Source organism: Tachyglossus aculeatus, chromosome 4 (assembly GCF_015852505.1).
Source record: "Tachyglossus aculeatus isolate mTacAcu1 chromosome 4, mTacAcu1.pri, whole genome shotgun sequence".
Classification (NCBI taxonomy): Eukaryota; Metazoa; Chordata; class Mammalia; order Monotremata; family Tachyglossidae; genus Tachyglossus; species Tachyglossus aculeatus.
This window is the reverse complement of record NC_052069.1, coordinates 35,977,524-35,998,925: the sequence shown is the minus strand read 5'-3', so window position 1 is coordinate 35,998,925 and position 21,402 is coordinate 35,977,524. Positions and strand designations below refer to the sequence as shown.

The window sequence follows — 21,402 nt, the reverse complement described above, 5'->3', positions numbered from 1 at the left end:
GAATAGCTTAGGCACTGGGGCACTCGAACCCTAGCATGTCTTTTAAATTACTTCTTTCACTTACTTGTATCAATCCAAATGAAGCAAATCAATCCTAAAGCTGGTCCCTGTTTTCTGCTCTCATTGCCCTCTCCATTTCTTATTTGTCTTATGCTGTCTATCTGTCTCCGACCCATACTGATTCCATGGACACATCTCTCCCAGAACGCCCCACTCTCCAACTGCAGTCATTCTAGTTGAGTATCCATTGAGTTTAATTGGTAAAAATCCAGTAGTGGTTTACCGTTGCCTTCTTCCACACAGGAAAATTGACTCTCCACCCTCGACTCTCTTCCATACCACTGCTGGGTACATACCAGCACAGGTGAGTTTTGACTTGTAGCAGATTGCCTTCCAATCATTAGCCACTGCCCAAGGTAGTAATAGAATGGGTAGGCCTCTGCTTGACTCTTCCTCCCATAGCTGAGACTGGTAGAGTACTGGAAACTCTCCAGACGCGATCTTGAGAGGCTATTTTTAACTGCTTACACTCAAATATTAATTTTACTTCATTATTTAGTCAAAAAACCTTCTCTGTTCTTTCCATACTGTAATATATCTTTCGTGAGACATTGTTTCAAAAGCATCCCAAAATCTGCATAATTTATGCCTTCAGCTTCCCCTCTCCCTTTCAAAATAAAAAATCTCCGTGAGATGTGTTAGGCCAATGTGTGTTACACTTTAGTGATTCTGCAATGGCTTTTTGAAACTAAAGCTACATTGCCAAGGGTTTACAGTGATGAGAATCACATATAAAGGCCACCAGAGGAAGTCAGAATGGAATAGTGGGAGGGACACCAGAGAGAAAAAGGTGATTAAAAAATGACAATGATTACAAAGGACTGGAAAAGCTGGATGCAGACAGTTGGAGAGTTGGTAAACGCACATCTTTCAGAGCTATCAAGCTGCCCTTGACACATCACAGATCAGGCAGAGATTGATGCTCCATCCGTAGCCTGAGACAAACTAGTAGGTGTTGGCTTAGCACCTAACCCGTCTAGTAATGAACCATGATACATGTCCAGTAAAAGGCCATATGCTTGGTATATGCATAGGCCCGTATATTAGGCCAGGACAGGAGGAAACCTCCTTGCTGTGCCGGTAGAGACGTTAAAACCTGCCATGTGATTTCACTTGATCAGTGGCACTTATTGAGTGCTTGCAGTGTGTGGAACACTAACTATACTGAGTGTTTGTGAGCGTACAATAAAGTAGACATGATCCTTATCCTCAAGGAGCATTCTGTGGCAAACAACCTGGATTCTAATCCCAATTCTGCCACTTGTCTGCTGTGTGACCTTGGGTAAGTCACTTAATTTCTCCATGTCTCATCTGTAAAATGGCTTTCAAGACTGTGATCCCTATGTGGGACAGGGATGATGTCCAACCTGATTAACTTGTATCTATCCCAGTGCTTAGTACAGTGCCTGGCACATAGTAAGCGCTTAACAAATACCTAAAAGCAAACAAACAAACAAACAAAAAGAAACCCAAGAAAAATGTTCAGTGAAGTTATCAGTCCTTGGAAGTGGCTCTTTTGACCTGTCCTTAGGTTAAGATGTAGGCTGGAAAGATAATCAGGGAAATGAGAAAAGGGAAATCCAGGTACTGTATTAATCTTCCCCTACTTCCTTTCTCTCCTCTGATGCTATTGTAGTTATAAGGGCTTAGTCATTATTCTTGTAAACTTTCCTCCTGAATACTCTGTCTGATTTCATTTCTGTTTCACCTGTCTACATGTTTCACCTGTCTACATGTTTTTTCTGTTGTCTGTCTCCCCCTTCTAGACTGTGAGCCCATTGTTGGGTAGGGACTGTCTCCATATGTTGCTGACTTGTACTTCCCAAGTGCTTCGTACAGTGCTCTGCACACAGTAAGCACTCAATAAATGCAATTGAATGAATGAATGAATTCCCTCTGGTTTTCCCCAATACTCTATGTTCTTTATTAGTGCCCTCTACTCTACTGGAGCTGCTACTTTTAGCTGTTTGCTGTCTTTCATTAATTTTCCCCCCAAGCTTAGAATTTGTTCATGTTCTGGAGGTCTTTCGTCTCTTCCTTATTTAAGTGGCTTAAAATCACTTCATTTGCAACCTTCAAGATTCACCTCCCCTCACTACTGGTTTGAAAGTTATGTATGGATCTGTTAATGGGAGTAAGACAGTGAACTGAATAGGTTTCACAGCTTTTTTGTGTTGAAAGAACTGGTTCATACAGATCTCTTTCTGAACGTTTCTGCGGCAGGTTTTGAAACAGCCAAGGTGATCCTGGATTGAAAACAAAGAGGCTTGCTCCATTGGGGTACACAAAAAGCCTGCAAATTCAATGAACTAAGAGTTGCTACACCTTGCCACGTTTATGGAGGATTTTCTTTGATCGTATTCCAGGAGTTAAAAGCATTGCTCTATGGGTTGTCATGGCCTGCTTCCTCTCTCATTGGTTCCCACCGTCAATATCTGATTGATGGGCACATCTGCCAATTCGCCTGTTGAGATAAAAAGCAGTGTGCAGCAGGTCAGAGATGGGTGGCCCTTCTTTGGCCCCTTCCCTAGAACCTGCCTTGGTTTCCTCTTCCTCTCTTCCTCTCTGTCTCCCACATAAAGCTGTATTTCCTTCATGGAACCCATTTGTTTAGTGGGGGATTTGTCCAGCTGAAAAAAAAATCTAAAATTTCAGTGGGAATGCTATAGTTTTTTTTTTTCAGAATGGACTCCCAGAATTGTGCCTGGAATTCCAAACTCAAAATCATCTCATTAATAAATGGTTATATACATTCATTCAATCGTATGTATTAATAATAATAATGATGGCATTTGTTAAGTGCTTACTAGGTGCAAAGCACTGTTCTAAGCACTGGGGAGGATACAAGGTGATCAGGTTGTCCCATGTGGGGTTCACAGTCTTAATCCCCATTTTACAGATGAGGTAACTGAGGCACAGAGAAGTGAAGTGACTTGCCCAAAGTTACATAGCTGAAAAGTGGTGGAGCCGGGATTTGAACCTCTGACCTCTGACTGCTAAGCCCATGCTCTTTCCACTGAGCCAGGCTACTTCCCCATTTATTGAGCACTTACTGTGTTGCGGAGCACTGTACTTAGTGCTTGGACAGTACAATACAGCAATAAAGAGAAACAATCCCTGCCCTCAACAAGCTCAGAGTCTAGACGGGGGGACAGACATCAATAAAAGTAAGCAGGTATTGATATAAATAAAGTGAGTGGGAGTCATGGGGATTCTGAGGACCTCCTACTCTATTTTCCCAAGTAATTAATATTCTTAATTTCTGAACTATCTTTGGTTCAACAATGGCTCCCATTTTTTATGGTATTTGTTAAGTGCTTAGTCTGTGTCAGGCAATTCTCCAAGTACTAGGGTAGTTACAAGCTAACCAGGTTAGACTCAGTGCATGTCACACATAGGGCTCACAGTCTTAATTCCCCTTTTTATTGATGTGGTAAATGAGACACAGAGAAGCTAAGTGACTTGCCCGAGGTTACACAGCAGCCTTAGCAGAGCCAGGTAATCTTTCTTTTTCCTTTGTTTGTGCCCTTCTCTTTGTGGATGGTGAGCCCTTGTGGGTGAGAGATCACATTTACTGTATCAGCCTCCTCTTACTGTAACAGCCTCCTCTCCGATCTCCCATCCTCCTGTCTCTCCCCACTTCAATCCATACTTCACGCCACTGCCCGGATTGTCCTTGTCCAGAAATGCTCAGGGCATGTTACTCCCCTCCTCAAAAATCTCCAGTGGCTACCAATCAACCTACGCATCAGGCAGAAACTCCTCACCCTCGGCTTCAAGGCTGTACATCACCTCACCCCCTCCTATCCCACCTCCCTTCTCTCCTTCTCCAGCCCAGCCCGCACCCTCTGCTCCTCTGCTGCTAATCTCCTCACCGTGCCTTGTTCTTGCCTGTCCCGCCATCGACCCCCGGCCCACATCATCCCCCGGGCCTGGAATGCCCTCCCTCCCCACATCGGCCAAGCTAGCTCTCTTCCTCCCTTCAAGGCCCTACTGAGAGCTCACCTCCTCCAGGAGGCCTTCCAAGACTGAGCCCCCTCCTTCCTCTCCCCCTCCTCTTCTTCTCCATCCCCCCGCCTTACCTCCTTCCCTTCCCCACAGCACCTGTATATATTTATATGTTTGTACGTATTTATTACTCTATTTATTTATTTATTTTACTTGTACATATCTATTCTCTTTATTTTAGTTTGTTAATATGTTTTGTTTTGTTCTCTGTCTCCCCCTTCTAGACTATGAGCCCACTGTTGTGAAGGGACCGTCTCTATATGTTGCCAACTTGTACTTCCCAAGCACTTAGTGCAGTGCTCTGCACACAGTAAGTGCTCAATAAATACTATTGATTGATTGATTGATATTTGACCTGTTTGTATCTACTTCGGTGCTCAGCAGAGTGCTCGGTATGAGTTAGGCCCTTAATTTTCATTCTCAGTGAATCAGTCTGAGCCTCAGGATAGGCAGGATGACACAGTTTATTGGGGTACCCAAGCCCTGAGTCCCCTTGAAGGACAGGTGTTATGGGGGATGTCTGCTGGGTGTTCTCTGGGGCAAGTTACTCAGAAAGGCTAGATACTCTTTTACTGTTTCCTTTAAAAATCTGCAAGATCTAAAACGGTAGAGTTCCTGGAGTACAAACAAACAGCAATTTCATACTCTGGGCCAACTGGGCCATATAAGTAGATTTAACTTGTAAACACTAAACATCAAAACTCTGAATCATGATATAGAAATTGTGCACTGGCTGTCTAGATGTATATATGTGTTTTTCTTGGTTATGGTAGCCAGTGCACATTTTATTCCTCTGTGTGTTATTCAAATCCTTTTACCTGCTTCTCTGACCATTTGAACCATTTACTTTTTGTTGTTTCAACCTTTTGTACTTTTTGTGGGGGATTTCCTTATCACTTGAGTCTCTGTTTTAGCTGCCCTTACCCCACTTGTTTTCTGTCTGAAAGAAAAAGGATATCAACAACAGACCCTGGCTCTTAGAAGATATTGGCTGCCACTTTTTTTTTCCTTCAAATGATTCCTTTTTCTTCAACTTGTCCTTTCTGTGACTTGAAAACATTTGCTTAACCTGATGGCTAGTTCAGACCACCCCAGTGATTTTAACTCCCCAAAATACCATAACAGCTGAGCGCTCCTATGTCACCTTCCAGTTGGACACACATTAAACAAACTGAAGATGAAAAATGTAAAACTTTTTAAAAGTATCCACAGAAAAGCTATATCCTGCAGAATTCTCAATGTCGGCCCCGAGCTTTCTCTCCTGCCTTTAGAGGAAGAAATATCTCACTGTTGGGATAGTGAGGAGGTAGGTTGTCCAGAATATTCTCTCTCCTCTCAGAGAACCTTCTCTTCCCTTTGCTCTTTCTCCATATTTTTCCTTAGCATGCTCCTTCCTCTAAACATTGTTCACAGACACAAATATGTACTGGTTTGTGCCTGCAGGTGTGTGCATAGGTTTATGAAAATATATTTGCAAATGGGAAACATAGGGGACTGAGAATTCCATGATTATGCTAGCTGAAGAGAGCCATTAAAGGTCACTGTTGCCTTGTGTCAAAACTGAAAGTAAAGAAAAACAAATCAGCTCAAGATAAAGCTGAGAAACATACTGTTTCCAAGTAATATCTCTGAGAACTTTACATAAATCCTAGCCATTTTGGCAACAATACAGATAAGCAAAACTTTTTAAAGTCCCTAGATATTTCTTCATTAATAATTTGTTCTAAATATTTCACCATGTTGTGATGAACTAGAGGAGTTAAAGGCCTGAAGCAAAAGAGGGAACCAGTGAGAGTCTGGCTGTTTATTATTGTGACTCAAGAATATCAAGGAATAATTTCTTCTAGCTAGGGTAAGCTTATTTTAATTAAATTATAAATTGTATTTTGTTACTATTGACACTGGCCCAGAATCCATTACTTGAGCATCTACATGAATTCAAATAGAGCTAAGATGGGAGGAAATGTGGTCAGGGACTTGGCAGGGACTAAGAATTGGATAATAATACTACTAATAATTATGGTATTTGTTAAGTGCTTACTATGTGCCAGGAACTGTTCTAAGTGCTGGGAAAGACAACAAGCAAATCGGGTTGGACACAGTCCCCGTCCCTCATGGGGCTCACAGTCTTACTCCCCATTTTACAGATGAGGTAGCTGAGGTCCAGAGAAATAATGAAGTGACTTGCCCAAGATCACACTGCAAACAACTGGCAGAGCCGGGATTAAAACCTTCTGACTCTTAGGCCTGTGCTTTTTCCACTACGCCACGTTGCTGCTGTTCTCAACTTTTTCATTGACTTGCTCTGGAGCAAGCTTAGTATTGTCACTTAAGTGCTATGCAACTTATTTTTTCAATCTGTAATTAGAAAGGATGTTGCAGGTGTATTCTGGTCAGCTAGACACCCATGGATTCAGAGCAAAACATCAGCAGAATTGCCTTTAAAATGATCATACCAACATAAAAATTCATTAGCACATTGTAAAGAGAAGAATTCATTCATTCATTCAATTGTATTTATTGAGTGCTTACTGTGTGCAGAGCATTGTAGTAAGTGCTTGGGAAGTACAAGTTGGCAACATATAGAGATGGTCCCTACCCAACAGCAGATTCACAGTCTAGAAGAATGCTGCACTGACAGAAGATAAACAATGTATTCAATTTTTCACAGAAAATTCATATATCCCTTCTGCACAACAAGAATTCCACAACAACCCAGTCCACTCACTTTGCTTCTTTAACACCAAACTACTCCCTGTATCTTGATCTCATCTTTCTCACTGCCAACACTTTGCCCACATCCTCCCTCTGGCCTGGAATTCCCTCCCCCTCCACACTCACCAGAATAATAATGTTGGTATTTAAGCACTTACTATGTGCCAAGCACTGTTCTAATCACTGGGGGATACAATAATAATAATAATAATGATGACATTTGTTAAGCGCTTACTATGTGCAAAGCACTGTTCTAAGTGCTGGGGAGGTAACAAGGTGATCAGGTTGTCCCACAGGGGGCTCACAGTCTTAATTCCCATTTTACAGATGAGGTAACTGAGGCACAGAGAAGTTAAGTGACTTGCCCAAAGTCACACAGCTGACAATTGGCGGAGTTGGGATTTGAACCCATGACCTCTGACTCCAAAGCCCGTGCTCTTTCTACTGAGCCACACTGCTTCTCACCGGAACACCACTTTCCCCTCCTTCAAAGCTATATTAAAATCATATTTCCTTCAAGAGGCCTTCACCAGTTAAACCCTCTTTTCCCCAGCTCCATCTCCCTTCTGTGTCATCTATGCACTTGGAATAAGCAGCGTGCCTGAATGGAAAGAGCCCGGGCTACGGAGTCAGAGGTCATGGGTTCAAATCCTGGCTCTGCCAATTGTCCTCTGTGTGACTTTGGCCAAGTCACTTAACTTCTCTGGGCCTCAGTTACCTCATCTGGAAAATAGGGATGTGAGCCCCATGTGGGACAATCTGATCACCTTGTATCCTCCCCGGTGCTTAGAACAGTGCTTTGCACATAGTAAGCACTTTACAAATGCCATTATTATTATTATGTATCCTTTAAGCACTTTATATGTGTCCCACCCTCAGCTCCACAGCACTTACGTATGTATCTGTAATTTTTTTAACATCTGTCAACCCTTGTAGATTGTGAACTCCTTGCCTACCAATTCTGTTGTAATGCACTCTCCAAAATGCTTAGTACAGTGATCTACAGAGTAGACAGTCAATAAATACAATCAGTGAAGTCTAAACAGAGCAACACAAAATTGAATTTTTGCTTTTTAAAGATGAACTCTTCAGAGGTGGAAAAAAAATCAAATCAATCACTCAATGGTATTTATTGAACAATTCCTGTGTGCAGAGCATTGTACTAAGCGCTTGCGAAAGTACGACATAATGGAGTTGGTAGACATTAACTCTCCCCTCTCAGGGGAGCACCTGGAGAGTTTCCAGTACTCTGCCAGTCATGTCTATAGGAGGGAGAGTCAAGCAGAGGTATACCCACTCCATTCCTAACTTGGCCAGTGGCTAGTGAGTGGAAGGCAATCTGCTACAAATAAAAACTCACCTGTTCTGGGCAGCAGCATGGGAGAGAGTTGATGGTGGAGACTTGTTTACTGTGCAGAAGGGGACAATGGTAAACCACTTCCATGTTTTCTTCGAAAAAAAAACTCTATGGCTATGCTACCAAGGCGATTGCAGGTGGAGGTGAGGTGTTCTGGGAGAGATGTGCCTATGGTGTCACTATGGATCAGATATGACTCGACAGCATTAGACAACAACAACAAGACATCAACTCTGCCCATAAGGAGCTTACAATGTCCAGGGGGAAACAGACATTAAAATTAATTTAAGATTGGGGAAATAGTAGAGCATAAAGATATTTCATAAGTGCTATGGGGCTGAGATGAGTCTCAAAATGTTTAAGCGGTACACAGCCAAATACCATAGTTGATGGCAGAGGGGAGGGCAGATAGGGGAAATGAGGGATTGGTCAGGGAAGGCATCTTGGAGGTGATGGAATTTCAGAAGGGTTCTGAAGATGGGGAGAGTAGTGGACTGATGTATATGTAGGGGAAGGAAGTCCCAGGCCTGAGGCAATAGGTGGACAAGGAGTCGGCAAAAAATAGACAAGATTGAGGTACAAAAAGAAGCAGCATGGTCTAGTGGATAGAGCTTGGGCTTGGAAGTCAGAAGGACCAGGATTCTAATCTCGGCTTTACCATTCGTCCGCTGTGTGACCTTGAGCAAGTCACTTAACTTCTCTCTCCCTCAGTTACCTTATCTGGGATTAAAAGTGTGAGCCCCATATGGGACACGGACTGTATCCAGTCTGGTTAGGTTGAGTCTCCCTCAGAAGTTAGTACAGTGCCTGGCACATAGTAAATGCTTAACAAATATTGTAAAAAAAAAATGAGTTGGTGTTAGAGGAGTGGAGTGTGTGGGTTGGGTTCTAGTAGGAGATCAACAAGATTGCTTAAGAGGGAGAGAGCTGATTGAGTGTGATATAGTCGATGGAAAGGAATTTCTGTTTGTTACAGAGATGGATAGGCAACCATTGGAGGTTTTAGAAGAGTGGGGAGATATGGACTGAGTGTCTTTTCCAAAAAATGTTGGAGAGGAAAAAGACAGGAGGCAGGGAGGTCATCAAGGAGATTGATGTAGTAGTCAAGATGGGAAATAAGTGCTTGGATAAGCATGGTAGCCGTTTGGATGAAGAGGAAAGTGCTGATTCTAGAGATGTTGTGAAGGTAGAACTGACAAGATTTCATGACAGATTGAATGTGCAGGTTGATTAAGAGCTATAGGTTGAGGATAATGCCTAGTTGATGAACTTGTGAATCATGGAAGATGGTGGTACTTCCCACAGTGATAGGAAAATCAGGGTGAGGACAGGTTTTAGGGGAAGATGAAGAGTTTTGTTTTGGAAACGTTAATTTTGAAGTGTCAGTGGGACATCCAAGTAGACGTATCTTCAGGGCTGGAGGAATGTAAGGCTGAAGAGAAAGAGAGATGTTAGGATTTGAGAGGTAGGTTTGAGAATCATCCATGTAAAGGTGGCAGTTGAAGTGGTTGGAGCAACTGAGTTCTCCAAGGGAGTGAATGTGTCTGTTTCCCCCATTCTAGATTGTGAGCCCGTTGTTGGGTAAGGACCATCTCTATATGTTGCCTATTTGTACTTTCCAAGTGCTTAGTACAGTGCTCTGCACACAGTGAACGCTCAATAAATACGATTGAATGCATGAATGATTGAATGAATATGGATAAAAGAAGGGAACCCATAGCTAAGCCTTGAGGCACCCCTGCATTCATTCATTCGATCGTATTTATTGAGTCCTTATTGTGTGCAGAGCACTGTACTAAGCTCTTGAAAAGTACAAGTCGGCAACATTTAGAGACGGTCCCTACCTGCAGTTAGAAGGTAGGAGGCAGAAAAGTCAGTGAAAGAGAATGGGGAGAGACCAGAGATTTAGGAGGAGAACTAGGAGAGCGGAGTCTTGATGAAGCCAATGTTTCTAGGAGAAGGGAGTGGGCAAAAATGTAGAAGGTCAAGGAACATTAGGATGGAGTATAGGCCATTGGAAATTTCAAGAAAAAAGTCACTGATGACCTTATGGAAGTCTGTTTCTGTGAAGTGGAGGGGATGGAAGTCGGATTGCAGGGAGTTAAGAAGAATGTTGGAGGAGACGTGGAGGCAGCAAGTATAGGCAATTTGCTCAAGGGGTTTAGAGAGGAGTGGTAGAAGGGAGATGGGATAATAATAATAATTATGGTATTTGTTAAGCACTTACTATGTGCCGGCACTGTACTAATAGCTGGGGTGGATACAAGCAAATTAGATTGGTCACTAACCCTGTCCCACATGGGGCTCACACTCTTGATCCCCACTTTACAGATGAGGTAACTGAGGCACAGATAAGTGAAGTGACTTGCCCAAGTTCACATGGCAGACAAGTGGTGGAGTCAGGATTAGAACCCTTGACCTTCTGACTCCCAAGCCTATGCTCTGTCCACTATGCCATGATAACTAGGAGGTGCCATTGGCTCAAGGGAGGGGTTTTAGTTTTTAGGATATATGGACATATTTGAATGCAGTGGTGGGGGAGATGTTGAAAACTGAAAGGTTGTGGTCAGGAAGGGAAAAAGGGAAGGGGTGATCACTTGAGGTGAGAAGGGCTGTTGTCCAAAGAGCAGTTAGGGTAGAATTTGAGAGGGGATCACCTCTTGAGATACTGTTAAGATGGATGGGATAGTCGAAGAGGGGCAGGAGGAGGCAGGGACTAGAGAGGAGCATTGGAGATTTTAGAGAGATCACACCTAATAATTTCAATTTTACCAACAAAGTATGTGACCATGTCATTAGGGCCAAGAGATAGAAGGGATAGGAGAGACAGAGTCTGAGGAAGAAGTTAAAGGTCTGAAACAGCAGTTGTGGGCAATGGGCACAGGAGTCAATAAGGATGGAAGAGTAGAGGAAGCATACTATAGAGGTGATCCAAGGCTGTGGGTTGGTGGTACGGGATTGACCAAGGAGAGTGGAGCAGGGAATTGAGTTCAGTTGAGAGGTTGGTGTTGGAGGATGTGGATTTGTGTATCAAGAAAAGGTAGGCTGGGTATGGAGATCAGATGGGCCATGATTAATTTAAAAATTAGAAGGAATCCAAAGATTTGAGGTCTTTTTGTGGGAACAGAACTTCTTTGTGGGGAGGGGTTATATGGGAGACAATGTGGAAGGTCAGAGTTGGTGAGGTTGGAGATTGTGTAATGAGCAGAGATGGAGACCAAGTGTGTGTCCAAGTTGGTGAGTGGGTGAGATTGGGTGGAGAAGGAGGTTAGTTCATTCATTCATTCAATCGTATTTATTGAGCACTTACTGTGTGCAGAGCACTGTACTAAGCGCTTGGGAAGTACAAGTTGGCAAAATATAGAGATGGTCCTTACCCAACAGTGGGCTCACAGTCTAGAAGTTAAGAAGGAGGTAGGTGGAGTTGAGGACTGAGGTGAAACAGGCAGTGGAAAGTTCATTGGGAGCATTCACGTGGATGTTGAGGACTCTGAGGATTAGTGTAGGGATGGAGAAAGGAAGCCAAACTTTCCTCCTTTCCAAGTGAGTCTTGGGAAGTGGCAGATGAGGTCCCCTCTGGAGAGAGTAGTAGGGGAGACAGGGTGTGATTTGGGGAGAGCCAGGTTTCAGTGATAGTGAGAAGGAGCAGTGACTGGATTAGGAACAGGTCAAGGATGTTGGAGCAGGAGTTCTTCAGGCCACACTTTGTTGAGGTTTTTGTGTGGAATGGCAGGTAGGGAGACAGTATGAGATGTGGAGATGGGAGTAAGCTGATAGGGGCCAGACATGGGGGAGGAGTGTGAGGGACAGTGATGGGGTGATCAGCAAGAGCATGGGGTAGTCAGAGCATTTAAGAAATAAAATCTAGTGCTGTAGCAGCTAATCTGAAATATCCAGGAATTAACACCAATAACTTGTTGTCTGAGGACTTTAGTTCTATCCTTTTTTTTTCAAACCAGAAATAGAAGGGATTAGTCACTAGTTTTCTTGACCACAATTCAGCAAAGTTTGCATTGATCAGTAGGTTGAGCCTGAGGTCAGGATTGGGGGAAGGGCAGGATAAAGATCACAGGGCATCACCTGCCAATCATGCATTTCTGGGAGAAGGAGAATATATCATAAAGCACTATCGTAGTCCTACTGCTTTGTCTCCAAATTCCCACCTAGCAATCTGATGGTGACTTGGTCTCAGCTGTAGCTAAATCAGTAGCTACAAGTTTATTGATTCCTGGCTTGACATACTGAGGATGAGGTTGAGGACAGTTTGCCATTAAACTGCAGTGAATTTACTCAGTTGCTTTCCTTTTTCAGCCTGCTTTCCAGTTTCCCAGGTTCAACACAAAGTAAAAGTTAGATTAATATTTTCTCGCATCAGGAAGCCCACAGAGCTAATTGCATTATAAGGCCAGAGAATCAACCAAAAATGTCATACTTCGGCTAACTTCACCTACATTATTGTCCTTAAACTCTTGGGTTTTGATTAGACCCGTTTTCGGGTGGCGTGGCCAGCTGAAGGTGTCTGACTCTTGATTCATTGTCTTTTCACCCATCAATCAATCAATAGTATTGAGAGCTTACTGTGTGCAGAACACTGTGCTAAGTGCTAGGGAGAGTACACTATCACAACGTAACAGACTTGGTAGGCATGTTTCCTGCCCATAAAAGAGCTTACAGTCTAGAGGGGGAGACATTAATATGAAATGAAGGGAGACATTAATATGAAGTGATAATATGAATGATATATGAATATTATGAATAATAAATATGAATAAATGAATTATGGATATGTATATGAGTGCTGTGGAGATGATGGAGGGATGAATAAAGGGAGCAGATCCAGGTTCCATGGTGAAGCAGAAGGGAATGGGAGTAGAGAAAATGGGAGCTTAGGCAGGGAAGGCCTCTTGGAAGAGATGTGCCTTCAGTAAGACTTTGAAGGTGGGAAAAGTAATTGTCTGTAAGATATGAAGAGGGAGGGCATTCCAGGCCAGTGGCAGCATGTGAGCGAGGGTTTGGTGGTGAGATAGATGAGATCAAGATACAGTGACTAGGTTAGAGAAGCCAAGTGTGTGGGCTGGGTTATGTAGTGGCATCGAAATAAGGGAAGGAGAGGGCACAGTGATTTAATGCTTAAAGCTGATGGTAAGGAGTTTCTGTTTGAGGTAGAGGTAGAATGGCAACTCCTAAAGCTTCCTGAGGAATGGGGAAACAATAACTGAATGTTTTTGTTGAAAAAGGATCCGGTCGACAGAGGAAAGTAAGGCAATAGACAGGAGGGAGGTCAGCAAGGAAGTTGATACAGTAATCAAGGTGGAATAGGATAAATGCTTGGATTAACGTGGTAGCAGTTTGGATAGAGAGGAAAGAGTGGATTTTAGTGGTGCTGTGAAGGTTGAAGTGATGGGTTCATCATCACCTTTATCCTCAGAAAAATGCATTCTCTGGTCTCTGGCGATAGCAGTTCTTACTGCTTCTCTTTGCTAAGGTCAACTAGGAAGTTGAGTGGCCCTCGGAAATTGATTCTCAAGCCAAACTGTCCTGCAATCTAGCCAGTCATTCAGTGATATTTTTGAATGATAACCTAGTATAGAGCACTATACCATGCATTTGGGAGAGTTTGGTAGAGTTGGTAGCATAGTTCATTCTTTCAAGGGAGCTCACAGTTATCAGGACTCTAAGAGATGATTTTGAAAGACAGTTAAAGATGGGGAATTCCATTATAAAATAATAATAATAAAGTGCTGGGGTAGATATAAGTTAATCAAGTCAGACACCATTCCTGGCCTACGAGGCGCTTTCAGTCTGTGCGAGAATAGTCTACTTGGAGAGGGTAAAGGGTAGGAATGGAGGTGCTGCAGAAACTGGCTTTGAAGTTAATCAGCAGAACCCCACCAGGGAAGAACTTAATCCATCTTCCAGTTTACTTGTTGCAATTAGTCCCTTCCATGTTTCAGAACCAACCCAAACTGAACACACAAAACTACCCCTTTGTCAATAATGTTCTGGGTGTTCCAGAAGAATGACTTCCTGGAAGGCCATCAAACAGTACTTTGAGTGATTTCCTTGACTTATTTTTCTTTTTTTTTTCTGGCATCTTATTCCCCCGGTTATTTCTGGGCTTTACCTCATCCACCACATTGCACCATGGAGGATATTTTATATGATTCACAGAAGAGTCACAAATCCTTAGCTTGCAGAGTCAGTGCATTTTTTCCCCCACTTGTTGATATTATTTTTGTTTATTTCTTTTTCCCCCTCTGGAATGCCCAGCTGGGCTCAGGACGGAATTCTCTCTGATCAGCACTGTAGATCTCGTCACATAGATTCTACACGTGGGACTTCCACAAATATTAATGGGCTCTCGGCCCAGGGAAGGACTGCAGAATATGCAATAGAGGTCTGTGGCGCTGACTGCAAAGAAGTTCGCCCTTTGTATTTAGAGAACAGCAAATTACCAAGGATCATTTTAGCTCCATCTGCAACATTTGACAAACAAACCTACGGGAGATTTGGATAACTTGATATCCTAGTAACTAAACATTCTGTAAATGCAAAGATGAACACCTGAGGACATGTCTATATAAAGTGAGAAATGGGTGAGGAATTGTTTCAAGGTGGTTTAGCCATTTATCAGTGTGATATTTAGACAACCTCTTCTCTCTTTCTCTCTCTTCCTTGCTATCTGACCTAGTTTTAATTACGTAATGTGAAAAATGTTCTTGGTCTTTACAGCCATAAATTAAGTTTCTTCTTTTAACATCTTCTTAATGTTTAGTGGGTAGAAAAGACGGGCCGGTCTTTGATCATGAACTGCAAAAATGTCAAAGGACTACAAGAAAAATAGACTAGATTCAAGCCTGTCGAACAAAGGTTGAATTTTAGAAAGTTCTGCTTTTCATTTGTTCTTGGCCTTTTCTGTTTGAAAGACATAGAGGACTCTGAAAAAGTAAATTAAGATAAAACGGTTGTGGTCAGACTCCTTCCAATTGGTTTCAAGGGTTTGCTTTTGTTTTGTGCAATTGTGAATTTGAAGAATTCTAAGGCATATTAAAAATCCCTTTTCTCTCAAATCCTGAGCAGAGCTCATAGAGTACAAGGTCACTGATGGCTTTGACTTCTGACAGGTTTTGTTTTGTTACTTATTTAATGCTAATGGGGGCAGTTTGCTCTTTTCCTTAAACACTGGATGAAAAACTCTTCACTCCTCCTCCTTTCATCCTGAAAGAACATGTTGTTCCCCTCTCCTTACTCCCTCACACTTTTATTTCAGACAACCATAATACATTCTCTCTGAAGCAAGGTTTAGCCTTAGTCAAGTCTAACTGGTGTAATACAAAGGATGCTTCAAATTGTGCTATGAACCTAGGAATAATTGAAATTAGAACTGTAGAAGTCTGTTCCCTTGTCAGAACATAAGGAACATAAAGCACTGATGGCCTTGGGAGTGATTGTGCCTTCCATAATCTGTCTGGCTTTAATTGGCATTCCCAGTGCAGCACCGCCAACGAAAGTGCTCATTGTTGAATAGTCCCTTCCCTACTAGGTGCAGCCAGACTCCTTTCTGGTTTTTGGATTAGCCAGAGGGAAGGGAGGGGCTTCAAGGCATATAGAGTAGTTGGGCGCCCCTCGCTTGCTGGCAGGGGGTGTGAGAGCTTCCTACTTGAATTGCTTTGTGTTGTGGTTTCAAGGAGAAACGGGGCTTAAAAGCAGCAAAAGCAGATTCTCATGAAGATAGGAAAAAGCCATGGTATTTTGTTTATTTGAGAAGATGCCGGCACATTTTTGACATTCCAAATTCAAAAGCAAAAGTCCCACAGTCTCGGTGGGAATTAGGGAATTAAACCGCCTGCTTGTTTCGTGGTAGTCTTTTTCAAGGGCCATGCTCAGGGAATGGTTCTGTTGGAAGTGCCACTGTCCAGTCAGGAGACATGAAATATCAAAACCCTTCCGGGGGGGTGACAATGATGGGGACAACAGGGTAGACAAAGTAAGGGGGGGGCAGGAAGAGTTGCGGTGGTGTTGAGAAATTGGTAAACAATTCTTTCCTCTGAAGTATGGAGCTCATTACCCTCGGGTTATTTCATTGACATGGTCTTGGCTTCTCAGGAAGAAAATGAAAAAAATCAACAACATCTTGAAAACCACCAAAGGATCTGTTTTTGTTTGTCTTCCTCCATCAAAATAGGCTTGCAACCTCCCAACTCCTCCAGCCCCTCCCCACCCTCCATCCCTATAGTGGAACTGATTTTTCTCTAATTAAAATAAACCCCCTCTGGGCTGCTTTCTCATTTGTTCAGTTTCAGGCAGGAGGACATTTGTGATGGAGTTATAATTGCAAACTCCCGAAAACAGAGCTGCGAAGGATTCTGTTACATGAGATCAGAATTAGCCAGATTGGCTGTTCTCGTGGAAACCAAAGAGGAGGGTTCTTTACATTCTGCTACATAGCAAAGTATGCTAACAAAACTGTCCTAGGAAATCATCAAAATATCTTGAAACATTGCAGACCAATGGACTACAGATTGGAATATAGTTGGAAGGAAAATGGATTTACAGGGTCTGGATGCAAAACTAATCAACTCAATATGACTATTTCATACGGTTAAGCCCATTACAACTTTGTTTGACTTCTTTCATCTCTTCTGAGGATATAGGATGTCATTAATGTTACCAGCTGCATTGTTTTCTCTGAATACCAACAGTGAAGGGAAAAAATATCCAGCACTGGTTCTCTCGTTTTCCACTTAGATAACTGTTGTACTGCCAAGGCAAATGTGAAACAGCCTCTCACAATAACAGCAATTTCCCAAGTGCCCTGTTAATTTTCAGTAAACCAAAATAAAATGTGTTATTATTTATTAAGAATATGCGGTATATACAGATTCCAAATGATAAGTATTTCAGTAAAGTACCGCATTGAGAACAATTTGAGATTGCTTGCAAGCTGTAACCTTCGAGTAATTGATATAGCCCAGGGTCAGAATTGTCACTTTTATTGGGTTAATTCAATGTTCATGCTTTTCAGGCTGTAATATAGGACCAAGGAATGGTTTTTTTTTTTTTTCATTCCCTGAATCAGCTGCATTATACATTTTCTGTACATTAAAGGGTAAGTAGAGGCTTGTTTGTTGTTATTTATTTATGATTAAGGTCCCTAAATATCTACATGGCAACACAAAGATAGTAGCTTCTACTGCAGGACATGGGATAAGTTCTAGAATTTTTAAAGCTACATTCAAAATTTTCTGGATCATGAGGATTATCTCATGATTTCATAAGACAGATAGTAAAATCCAACCTTTTATTAGATCATTTAATTTTAATAGTTGTAGGAAGAGCTTAATCAATCAGTCAATAAATAAATCAGTTGTATTTATTGAGCACTTACTGTATGCAGAGCACCACGCTAAATTCTTGGGAGAATACAATATAACAAAATTGGTAGACATGTTCCCTGCCCACAGTCTAGATGAGGAGATTACAGTCTAGAGGAATCATCTGGGATACTTGATTGAAATTGAAATTGTCTTGAACTACCAGCATTATAAAGACGTATTTTTGCTTTTCCATGGTAATCTGAAAGGGTACCAAGAGTATGCCAAAGAATTTTCAACTCTCATGAGAACACCAGTGATGGGTATTTTGAAGTTATAGGATGAACTAACGACTCAGTGGGGTTTCCTTGGGATGCAGTTGTCTGCTTGGACTATAACGGAAAGGAATTTGGTCAATAATCTAAAGATGGATTGTTGGTGCAGAGACTATTAAGTAGTCTCCAAATGTATTTTGTCAATAGAGATTAGAAGGAAATTCCAGGAAAATTAGAGCTGTTCCATCAGTTGCTGGAGGCATACGAAGAAGACTGTATTGGCACTCAATTACAGTAAGAAGGTGCAATCGCCAAACTAAATGCAATTCCCAATAAACCTGAGAGGGAGAATAGTGAAATCAGGCTGGTTCTGAGCATCAATAAGAGTCACTGCCTTGTTGTCTGTTCCTGTATTGATCATTTTTGCCCTGTCGGGGCAGGGATTGGGATCTTTTAAGTACTCTTTCACAAAATGGTTGTTTTAGTATTGATTCTGCACATCTTTCCTTAAGAGAAGACTAGAGGAGTTTCCCTTTTAAATAACCTATGATAATCAAAATTCAAGCCACACTACGTGGAGGGAAGAAGAAAGGTAAAGAGGGAGAAAATGAGGGGGAGTCTGTATTTTTAGTAGTCTATTATTTTCTCCAGCTATCAAGGACAATCTTTGACTTCCTAGGGATTTGAAAGCTATCACTAGTGTTACATACTTGAGGTTGGATATATTTAGCTCTTTAAATTCATGAATGCTTGCAAATTGGTTGGTATCCGTGAACATTTCATGGTTAGGGCTCCGTGGACCCTGACTGTATTTCCCTGCTAAGCCCCCTGGTGTGGCATCCCCTGCCCTCCACAGTTTTCTTGGCCATCTGGTCCTATTTCTACTGCAGCTTGGTTCTCTGGGCCAGATGGGAGTGGAGAGGGTGTCGTGTTGTGGCTGTCTGCGAGAGGAATTTCGAGGTCTGTCTCTCCCTACAGTGTGAAATTCAGGCCTGCATGTCAGAGCCCGACCAAGAACGGCTCAGCAGAACGAGTGTCAAGGGGCAGCTCAAGTCCCATATCTCTTGAGGCTCTCTGAGTGAGAATGAGGAACACTGGACTGGCTCATTTTCCTGGAAACACTATCTACCCTTGGCTTTTCCGCTTTAAGGCACTCAGTCGGCTCTCCCTGTCCTTCCTAACCTGGCTCCCCTCCGACTACATCCCAGCCTGCATACTTTGCTCCTCTAATGCCAGCCTATTTTCTGTACCTTGTTCTTGTGTCTAACTGTCTTGTGTCAAGGCTAGACGGCTTTGAAAGGAGGAAGAGAGCTACCTTGGCACATGTGCAGAGGGAGGGCATTCCAGGCCAAGGGGATGACGTGGGCCGGGGGTCGATGGCGGGACAGGTGAGAATGAGGCCCGGTGAGGAGATTAGTGGCAGAGGAGCGGAGGGTGCGGGGTGGGCTGGAGAAGGAGAGAAGGGAGGTGAGGTAGGAGGGGGTGAGGTGATGGACAGCCTTGAAGCCGAGGGTAAGGAGTTTTTGCCTGATGCGTAGGCTGATCAGTAGCCACTGGAGATTTTTGATTTTGTCCAGAGCGTTTCTGCACAAAGACGATCCGGGCAGCGGCGTGAAGTATGGATTGAAGTGAGGAGAGACAGGAGGATGGGAGATCAGAGAGGAGGCTCTCTTCTTACTGGAACTCCATCCCCCTTCATATCCAACAGACTTCCACTGTTTCTATCTTCGTAGCCCAAATAAAATTTCCTTTAGAAAGCTTTCTCCCTAGCCATTCTTATCCCCATCTATTTCTGCCTCACTTCTGGGTCACCTATGCACTTGGATCTGTAGCTTCTAAGCCATTTATTTGATAGTCACCATGTCTCCATGACACTCATGTATATATACTTTGTTGCTTCCTCTCTCTATATATAGTTATTTGAGGGCCTCCTGTATCTCAGCACTCCAGTCTTTACTTTGCTCTGCTGCCCAGATCATTTTTGTACAAAATGGTCACTCTATGTTTTCCCACTCCTTAAAAACCTCCAGGGTCTGTCCATTCACTTCCACCTGAAAAAGAAACTCCTGATAGTTTTTAAAGTACTCAATCATGTGGCCCCCTCCTACCTTACTTCCATGATTTCCTAGTATAACTCAGGCCACATACTTGGGTTTTTATATATTTATTACTCTATTTATTTTACTTGTACATATTTATTCTATTTTATTTTGTTAATATGTTTTGTTTTGTTTTGTTGTCTGTCTCTCCCTTCTAGACTGTGAGCCCACTGATGGGTAGGGACCATCTCTATATGTTGTCAACTTGTACTTCCCAAGCACTTAGTACAGTGCTCTGCACACAGTAAGTGCTCAATAAATATGATTGAATGAATGAATACTTGGTTCCTCTAATGCCAACCTACTCTCTGCACCTTGATCTTGTCTATATCACTACCAGCCTCTTGCCCACATCCTGCCTCTGGTATGGAATGCCCTCTCTCTTCATATCCTACAGACCATCACTCTCCTCACCGTCAAAGCCTTATTAAGGTCACATCTTCTCCAAGAAGACTTTCCCGACTGAGCCATTAATCAATCAATCATTCATTCATTTAATCATATTTACTGAGCGCTTACTGTGTGCAGAGCACTGTACCAAAAGCTTAGGAAAGTACAATACAGCAATAAAGAGTGACAATCCCTGCCCACAATGAGCTCACAGTCTGTGGGGGGTGACCAACATCCATACAAATAAACAGACATCTAGATAAATAAATAAAATTACAGATATCTATCTCTTACAGATATATGTATAAGTGTTATGGGGTGGGGAGAGGGGATAAGAGCAAAGGGAGCAAGTCAGGATGATGCAGAAGGAAGTAGGAGATGAGGAAAAGTGGGGCTTAGTCTGGGAAGACTTCTTGGAGGAGATGTGCATTAAGTAAGGCTTTGAAGGCAGGGAGAGTAATTGTTTGGCAGATTTGAGGAGGGAGGACGTTCCAGGCCAGAGGTAGAATATGGGCCAGGGGTTGGCAGTGAGAAAGGCAAGATTGAGGCACAGTGAGAAGGTTAGTACCAGTGGAGTGAAGTGTATGGGCTGGGTTGTAGAAGGAGAGAAGAAAGATGAGGTAGGAGGGGGCGAGGTGTTGGAATGCTTTAAAGCCAATAGTGAGGAGTTTTTGTTTGATATGGAGGTGACTAGGCAACCACTGGAGATTTTTGAGGAGGGGGGTGACATCATATTTATTGAGTGCTTACTGTACCGTACTAAACACTTGGGAGTGTAAAACGCACAACAGTATAACCGACACATTCCCTGACCAAAATGAGCTTATGTTCTAGATCAGGAGGTGCATAAGTGCTGTAGACTGTGAGCCCACTGTTGGGTAGGGACCATCTCTATATGTTGCCAACTTGTACTTCCCAAGCGCTTAGTACAGTGCTCTGCACACAATAAGCTCTCAATAAATACGATTGAATGAATGAATGAATGGGGCTGGTGCGGGGTGGGGTAGGGTTGGTGAATAAAGGGAGCAAGTCAAGACAACACAGAAGGGAGTGGGAAAGGAAGAAATGAGGTTTGAGTCAGGGAAGGCCTTTTGGAGGAGTTGTGCTTTCAATAAGGTGTTGAAGATGGGGAGAATAATTGTCAGCCAAATATGAAAAAAGAGGTCATTCCAGGGAAATGCAGG

General features: G+C 42.7%; 2 non-coding genes across 2 annotated transcripts; one reads left to right on the top strand and one right to left on the bottom strand.

Annotated features, from left to right (window-relative positions):
- Window positions 1-374: 374 nt before the first annotated feature.
- LOC119928048 lies at window positions 375-512 on the bottom strand. Its single transcript, XR_005451007.1, has one exon. It is a non-coding gene; the product is annotated as a small nucleolar RNA SNORA7 (small nucleolar RNA).
- A 7,483-nt stretch (window positions 513-7,995) lies between these two features.
- Window positions 7,996-8,133, top strand: LOC119927971. The gene has a single exon (XR_005450934.1). It is a non-coding gene; the product is annotated as a small nucleolar RNA SNORA7 (small nucleolar RNA).
- The last annotated feature ends 13,269 nt before the right edge of the window (window positions 8,134-21,402 follow it).